This window comes from Bidens hawaiensis, unplaced genomic scaffold, assembly GCF_021521415.1.
Source record: "Bidens hawaiensis isolate Kalapana, Puna unplaced genomic scaffold, B.hawaiensis_p1.1 tig00057665_1, whole genome shotgun sequence".
NCBI lineage: Eukaryota > Viridiplantae > Streptophyta > Magnoliopsida > Asterales > Asteraceae > Bidens > Bidens hawaiensis.
Window position 1 is genome coordinate 10,236 of NW_027506393.1, and position 8,086 is coordinate 18,321.

General features: G+C 39.7%; 1 non-coding gene across 1 annotated transcript; it reads left to right on the forward strand.

Moving 5' to 3' along the window:
- Positions 1-1,521: 1,521 nt before the first annotated feature.
- On the forward strand, positions 1,522-1,628 carry LOC143617727 (small nucleolar RNA R71). Its single transcript, XR_013150877.1, has one exon. It is a non-coding gene; the product is annotated as a small nucleolar RNA R71 (small nucleolar RNA).
- The last annotated feature ends 6,458 nt before the right edge of the window (positions 1,629-8,086 follow it).

An 8,086-nucleotide genomic window follows, 5' to 3' on the forward strand; every position in this document is an offset into this window, starting at 1 on the left:
GCCTAAAATGAGCGGGATACTATCATCCTCATTCATATCCAAAATGACAAAGTCCATCGGGAAGATGAACTTGTCGATATGAACGAGCATGTTCTCGACCACCACTCGCGGGTATTTCACTGAACGATCAGCAAGTTGGATTCTGATTCGGGTTGGCCTCGGTTCGCCAAGACCCAACTTACTGAAAACAGAATACGGCTTAAGATTGATGCTGGCCCTAAGGTCGGCCAAAGCATGTCGGACCGTATCGTCACCTAAGATGCAGGGAATTGTGAAACTCCCAGGATCAGCCATCTTTTCAGGCATCTTTCTCTGCAACACTGTAGAGCACCCAGCACTCAACGGAATAAAAGAGATCTCAACTAGCTTCTCCTTATTTTAAAGAATGTCCTTGAGGAATTAGGCATATTTGGGCATCTGAGAAAGTGCTTCAAGGAAAGGAATGTTCAGGTGAAGCTGTTTGAAAAGTTCGAGGAACTTGGAGTTTGGCTCCTCGTCTCTGTCCGTTCGGAGTCCCCCAGGATAAGGCAGTTTGGGTTTGTAGACTCTAAGAGGTGGGTTTGATGATGATGAAGGTTTATCGGCCGGCTTCATACTCGCTGGAATAGTCTGCTGGTGTGCCTCGGCCGGAGGAGGCTCCACCTGGATCTCCTCGTCCACCTGCTCCTCTTCATCGACCGCAGGTGTGACAACTCTCGAAGGATTAGCCTCTCTTTCTCTTCTTGCACCGCTCCTAGTAGTCACTGCTTTGGCGAACCCTCTTGGATTTTTCTCAGTATTTCTTAGTAGTGAACCCGGTGCTCTTTCGGGTAACTGGCTGGCAATCTCTCCAACTTGACGCTCAATATTAGCTAGATATGAGGCCTGGTTCTTCAGCATAGCATCGTGTTCCGCAAATTTCGCCTCATTTGTCACTCGGTTTCTTTCATCTCGCTTCAGTAGCTCAGCCATCACCTCCTCTAGTGAGGCTTTCTTCTCCTCTCTCCCCACTTGTTCCGAACTCTCCTGACCTGAACTCCCCTGCCCGAATAGATTCTCTCGACGCTGGTTTTGGTATTGGTCTTGGTAGCCACTGGTTTGTCCCCCTCGATAGTTATTCTGATTTCTCCAGCCAATGTTCCCGCCGAAGGCGGGGTTTTGATATCTCAAGGCGTTGTTGACGAAGTCAACCTCCTCATGGTTGCTACCCGGCTTAACAGGATAGTCAATGGTGTCGTGACCCCCTCGGCAAACCTCACACTTCGCGACGCTCTTAACGGTAAGATCTCTAACGAGTTTATTCAAAGCATCAATATGCGCCTGCATGCTAGTGTTTGAATCGACCTGAAGTACTCCTCTCGATGACGTGGAAGAATTTTTTCCCCATGCCCCTCGTAGCTCGCTGCTAGATCATCAAAAAGGACGATGCACTCATCGGGATCTTTGTTCTTAAGGAGGTTCCTGTTAGCAGTTTGGTTCAACATCTCTCTTACGTGCTGTGTGGCTCCATTGTAGAATTTCTCGATGAGCATCCACTTGTCCAAACCGTGGTGAGGACAACTAAGAAGGAGGTCCTTGAATCTTTCCCAAACTTCCCAGAAAGACTCATCGGACCTCATGCGGAAGGAACAAATCTCCTCACGGAGTCGAGCGGATTTAGATCGCGAAAAGAATTTGGTTATGAATTTCTCTTGAAGGGCCCGCCCAAGTGGTGATGGATCCGGCAGGTAGAGACTTCAGCAATTTGTAGGCTTTTCCAACAAGTGAGAAGGGAAAGAGACGGAGATAGATGGCTTCATCGTTCATGTTGCCGATATTGAAAGTTTCGCAGATTTGAACAAACATGTCAATGTGGTTTGAAGGATATTCGCTCTCTAGCCCTTCGAATTGGAGTGAGGTTTTGATGAGTTGCATGACGTGGGCAGGAATGGACCAATTTCCAGCGGCGGCACAGTTCGGTAAAGTGATGCTTGAAAGAGGATTCGTTGTCGGCCTACCATAGTCAGCTACTACTCTCCTAGGCGATTGGTCACCCATGTTCCTATCCCTAGAAGATGCGGAAGAAGAATAAGAAGAAGAAAAAGAAGAATCAGAACTTGTCGGTGAAATAGAACGCTCTCTCTCGGGCTGTACTTTCTCAGTATCGTCAGACGTTTCAAGCTTAGGAGGTCCTTGTGTGCGGGTATGACGCATACGACTATAAAGAAAAACTAAAATTAACTAAGCTAAAAGTAAACCAAAAACAAATAAAAGCAAATAAACAAGTAAAAAGAAAACTGGTAAGTACCCAAACTCGGGTCGTTCTCTAACCGGCTCAAACCGTGTCCCCGGCAACGGCGCTAAAAAGTTGATGTGCGAAAAAAATATATAAAAATTAAACACGAATCACAACTAAGCTTTAAACCAAACAATCTATCTTAGTTATCACAAACGGCAAGTGTACCGGTCGCGTATAGCAAAGATGAGGAAAGTCTGGATGTCTAACTCGAAGACACATGAGAACGGCTCAGATTATAAACCCTAATCCAAGTCCTACCTTAAAATATTAATTGATTTTATTATTATTTTATTATTTTTTGTTTAAAACTAATTTAACTAACTTACTTAACTTAACGAAACTAACAAGAAAACTTAACGAGACTTAACGATGTTTTAACGAATATGGAGAAACGACTACCTAGGCAAGAATCCTATTGACAGTTCAACGGCTAATGGAATTAACTAATAACACCACACCGGGATCTTAAAACAATCAACTAAGGCTCATTAAAGTTCGCTAGATCACCTCTCGGTCTCACCAACTAACCCTCACAAATTTAAGAAGACTGAATAAATGCACCGGGAAAAATGATTACTAAGGTACCCTAATGACGCATCTCATCTCGGACTCAACGACACAAAACTCGCTTAAAATTGGTACTAGCAATTATAGGGATAAAGGGGTAACAAAATCTAATCTGATCTAAGACACTTATTTGCACGCAAATATAAACCGGAAAAGACCAAAACTCGCTCTCGCGCAATTCTAACCTAACCGAATAAAGATACGAGACAAACCGACTCCCTATTACCTCTCGGTCGCAAGGAAGGTGAACCTATTGAATTTTAATAATTAATTGCACTCAAAATTCCTATGGTAGTACTAACCACAACGAGATCAAATACACCAAGTCTATGACCTAAACGTAGAACTCTAACTAGACGATACAAAATCAATCAATCAAGGCAAAACGGGGAATCACATGCAAAAATTATATAAAAACAATAACTAACACATCCAAGATCAAAATAGATAAAGCTTTTCAAAAGTAATACGTCGTGTAATTTATAAAAATAAAATAAACCGTCAAATAACGTCAATAATCATCTCAACCTAGGTAGTACAAATAGTTTAGCTAAGAACCATGTCTAAAATAGTAAACCAATTAATAACTAAAACAAACATGATTCAAATAAAAATTTAGTACAAAATATTTAATAAACAATAACAGAGAGATCAAACCAAATAAGCAAAATACCTTCAAATAATTCTCTTGAATGTCAACGTCACCAACTCTGCTCGATATATGTGTCTACCAAAACTCCAATGTAATATTTATAATAGCTATTATGGTGTACTGCACTCTAAATCTAAATAACTTTTGGCGGGCGTGAGGGTTGGGTTTTATCCGGTGAATCCCTCAACAGGTGGACCGCTACGGGCTCCGTCCGTCCAGACTAGTGGCCGGCTCGGGCTACCTTTAGCCAATGAAGACCGCGTACGGGGTACCTGGCGTTACTTAGTTGGTCGTTCAAAAAAAAAATTCCAGCCACAAACCAATCTTGTTTCTTCCTACTTGGCTGCAAGGTTTTGACCAAAAACAAGATTATATTATTTTATTTCTGTTGATTGATTTTTCTGCCTACACTCCAATCGGACCAAACATAATAATGCTTGCAATTTATTTTCTTTTCTTTTGATGCTACTGCCGTAAGCCCCCCATTTTTCTATTAGATTTAGGGGTTTTTTCTTTTTGTTTTATAATATAATATCTCATGCATGAAAGGCTTGGTTCTTGTGGGTTTGGGTCGGGCCTTGAGTTTTTCTTGTTAACTTGATCATAAAGTCCTCATATGTTTTCAAAAAACCCGATCCTTTTCTCTTTTAAAACTCGTCACCTACACAAAATAATAAACTTTATATGATTAAGTTAAAACGAGTTAAAAGCATTATTTATTATATAAATAAGTAATAAAAAAATGATAAAATTGTACGGAAAACAAGTGTGTTTTACAACACGTCAACAAGTACATGAGTATATGTTGGTTTTTAGAACCCTTGGTATCAAAAAAATCCCATTGTTTATTTTGTTTAACCATAGTTTGACTTTTATTGACCTTTGACCAAATGTTGACTTTGCAAACCTTTAACCAAAGGTTGACTTTTGTTTACCTTTAACCAATTAGTGGTGTTCCTGGTTCGGTTTGAAAACATAAGACCGTCCAAACCAGTCATCGCTTTGTTTTCATTGTCGGTTTTCTTTTTTAACTTTTGGTCGACTGATTTCAAAAATTCCAAACGTAGTGAGCGGTTTGGTTTATGGTTTATGGTTTATATAAAAAACATGCATTATAAAACTGGACCGTAAGACTTGAGAATATATTTTACTCTTTTTAAGATATTTCATTTGTATTTGTATATAAGTTGTTTCTATTTATATTTGGCTTAACTAATTAATAATGTTTAGATTTAACTAGTTATGTAATTGGACTTAATATATTTGCAGCTCCTATTTGACAAGCATGAAGCACTCATACAGTTAGATTTATTACATTTATCGTACAAATTAAATCAGACGAGTGGGGGCATTTCTTTACATCAGTCCCAAGTTGAAGAAGTAGAAACATGAAATGCATGTCATATTTGCATAATTGCTTCTATTGAAATTTTTTGGAGTTTTATAAAAATGTTTTTACTATATTTTATACCTTATATTTGGGTAACTTGAACTAAACCAAAGGAGTCTAAACCATGAAACCAAATTGGAGCCAAACCGTTAGTAACGGTTTGGTTTTAAATTTCAACGAATCGGTTTTAGTTTTCAATAATAAAACCATTACGTACGGTTTGGCTCACAAGTCTTTGACCACGTGCTGAATGAGTTCAGTAGCGAATAATAGATATGCCAAGTCTTCCAGCCGTTATACTTATCAAACTTAAACCTACACATAGGAAATAACCGTTAGTAATAACAAATACCGAGGATCCTTGTTCCTGACTTTATTATGGAATTCTTATCAAGGATAACTGATTCATGCGTGTCTCAGGATAACACATCCTCAATACAGATTATTTGTGACCTAACAATTGCCCCCAAAATGGCGGTTGCAAGTGGATGACAACTGGCATTTTGAAATTCAAATCTCCTGCCAAAACAGATGAAAGGACGGAAATAGGGGTTAAAGATAAAAATAAGAAACAAGTAGGGATTAATGATAAACCCTATTTCCTTCTTATCTTCTCATCTACTCGCCATCATAGATAAGGTAATCCTTTCTTTTTTTCATTATCTCTTTTGCATTCCTAATTACCCGATGTCGAGTGATAGTCGTCATTCTAATTTGTCCAGCCACATGGACGAGGAGATGAAGAGTCAAGGCCTGCTACATAACCTTCATCAGAAATCTGTAAATTTACCGATCCTGAAATAGATCAGCTTGCATCCTCGTTTCCCCCTGGCACCATATTCAGGCCATATGATTCTTCCGCACTGAGCGACTCATCATCTAAAATATGGGTCTGCTTTCCAACCTGCCCCTTCTTTCTTGGCTATTCATATCCATTCCCAGATTTTAACCAATGATTATTTACCCTTACCAGCATCAGCTATATTCAGGTGATGCCAATGATTTGGCGAACCTTAATGACCCTCGAGAAATCATTGCTGACCATGACCTAGACCTCGGACTTTCTGAGATTTCATACCTGTATTATTTGTAGACCCATGGTTCCAGCCGATTCTTGCTTAAGTCCATACCTCATCCACCGGTTCCACTCCACAAAGTTACCCAAAACGGCTCTCAATGAAAAAGCCAATTTTTCTTTGTTAGACGGGATTTGATTCCGAACGGGAATATACTTCCAACTAAGTGGATTAGGCAGGGTCGGATTATTATAATCCCGTCAGCTTCTTGATAAAGGTTGAAACTTTAACACTGATTTGCTTCATTTTTTGCAGTAGATAACTTCGCACAATTGGCTGAACTTCCAGGAACTAAAAAGAGAGTGGCTTCTTTCCTTGCACTGAGCAACACAAGTCGTACCTTTAAAATCAGGATCCTTGATTCTGATTCAGAAACTGTTCAGTCAGATATCTCACTTCGCAGTAACATGTCAAGTATTATAAAGATAAGGATATTAATTATGTAATAAAAATAAAAATGAAAACTTATATGTTTTGTTGTTTTCGAAGATATGCCCAATTCCGCTAACAAGCCTGCAGCCTAGTTTTCGCTTGATGATATCGACCATTTGATCTCTCCAAAGTCAGTTAAGAAAGAACCTTCCAAGTCTACTCTGGCTCCTAGCCCTCATATTATGACTACCAGAGCTAAGGCTCAGTCTGTGAAAAAGAGGAAGTTACCCGAGCCTCAAGCAGAAGTTTATGAAGTTGAGAAGCAGCTTCACGAGGCGGTTACTCAAGCGGTTCCCCAGGTAAGGATCCTTTATTCTGCTTGTTAAACTTGTTAGATAATTTTTGTTGATCCCAGGCTTGGGTTTGTAGGGTGTCCAAGGTTTCTGTTCTTACTACGGATCAATCATCAAAGATCTTGAGGAAACTCTGTCAGGGATGAGGACTCTTGTTGCTGCTAAGGATAAGGATATTGCCAAGCTTACTAAAGAGAAGAAACAGGCAGACTCCCAACTTCCTTCTATGGAAATGAAGATGAAGGATGGGATAAAAGTGGCTACTGATGAAGCAAAGATGCCTGCTGTCAAGTTGATCCTGTAAGCAAGAATCCAATTTGTGGCTGAAGCTATTGATCCCTCTTTTGACAGAACCAACTGGGACGTGGAAGAATGGAAGAAATATTTGACAAGGCTGGGGGTGGTAGAGGAAGAAGAGGATACTGCCGAGGAGAATAAGGTTGCAGATGAAGGTGAAGCTGGGACTAGTGGTACAAAGGATGCAACGGAGGTTGATGCAGGAAAGGATACAGCAGCGGAAGAGGATGGTGCTAAAATGGGCAATGAAGGATAGAAGAGACAAGGACCGAGCCCATTTATTTTGTTGGTGTTTTATGGATAATGAATTCTGGTCTGTAATAAACAATAACTAAGTAGGATATAGGATCCTTGATCCTAAAACAATATTAAGGGTTGACAAAGGTGTATGGGTCCTTTTTTAGTGGGGATGAAGCCTTTGATGCCCCTATCTTTATTTTCCATGTACTTTATGAACAATTAGTAACATCTGCTTAACCCGGGTGGATGGTCCATCTTTCGTATGGTGAAATCCGGGTTAAGGTTTTTGGTAAGTCCACGTGACTTATTAATAATAACTTAAAACTTTTGGTTATTTGCATGTTGTTTATTATTTTGAAAGCATATTTGTTATAGTTTTAGTTTTATTAAAAGTTTTGAGAAAAGTTTCAAGGGTAAATTATCCTTGTAAAACAGATTAAGAATCCTGGATCCTTAAGTCCATAAAGTTATAAAGATTAAATCGAATAAATATAAACTGATAAGTAGAGATCATACCATAAGGTCTGATTAGACCTAAATTACCACAAGTGTTGATATCTCCATGATCCTTGTAGTTTGACTTAGGATACCAGATGCATATCACTTATCATATTAACTGGGATTAAACCCAACAAACTGGGGACAAGCCCAAAAAATAAACTGGGAACAAGCCCGTGCAACTGGGGACAAGCCCGTGTAACTGGGGACAAGCCCAAAGACTGGGGATAAGCCCAAAAACTGGGGACAAGCTCAAAATGGGCACTGGCCCAAGGATACGGATGATAACTGGGGACTCGCCCAAACCTGGATTTAGCCCAAACGTAAGTTACGTGAAAACGCCAAAACCTTAGGTATGGTACATCTACCATAAATCGTAAGATC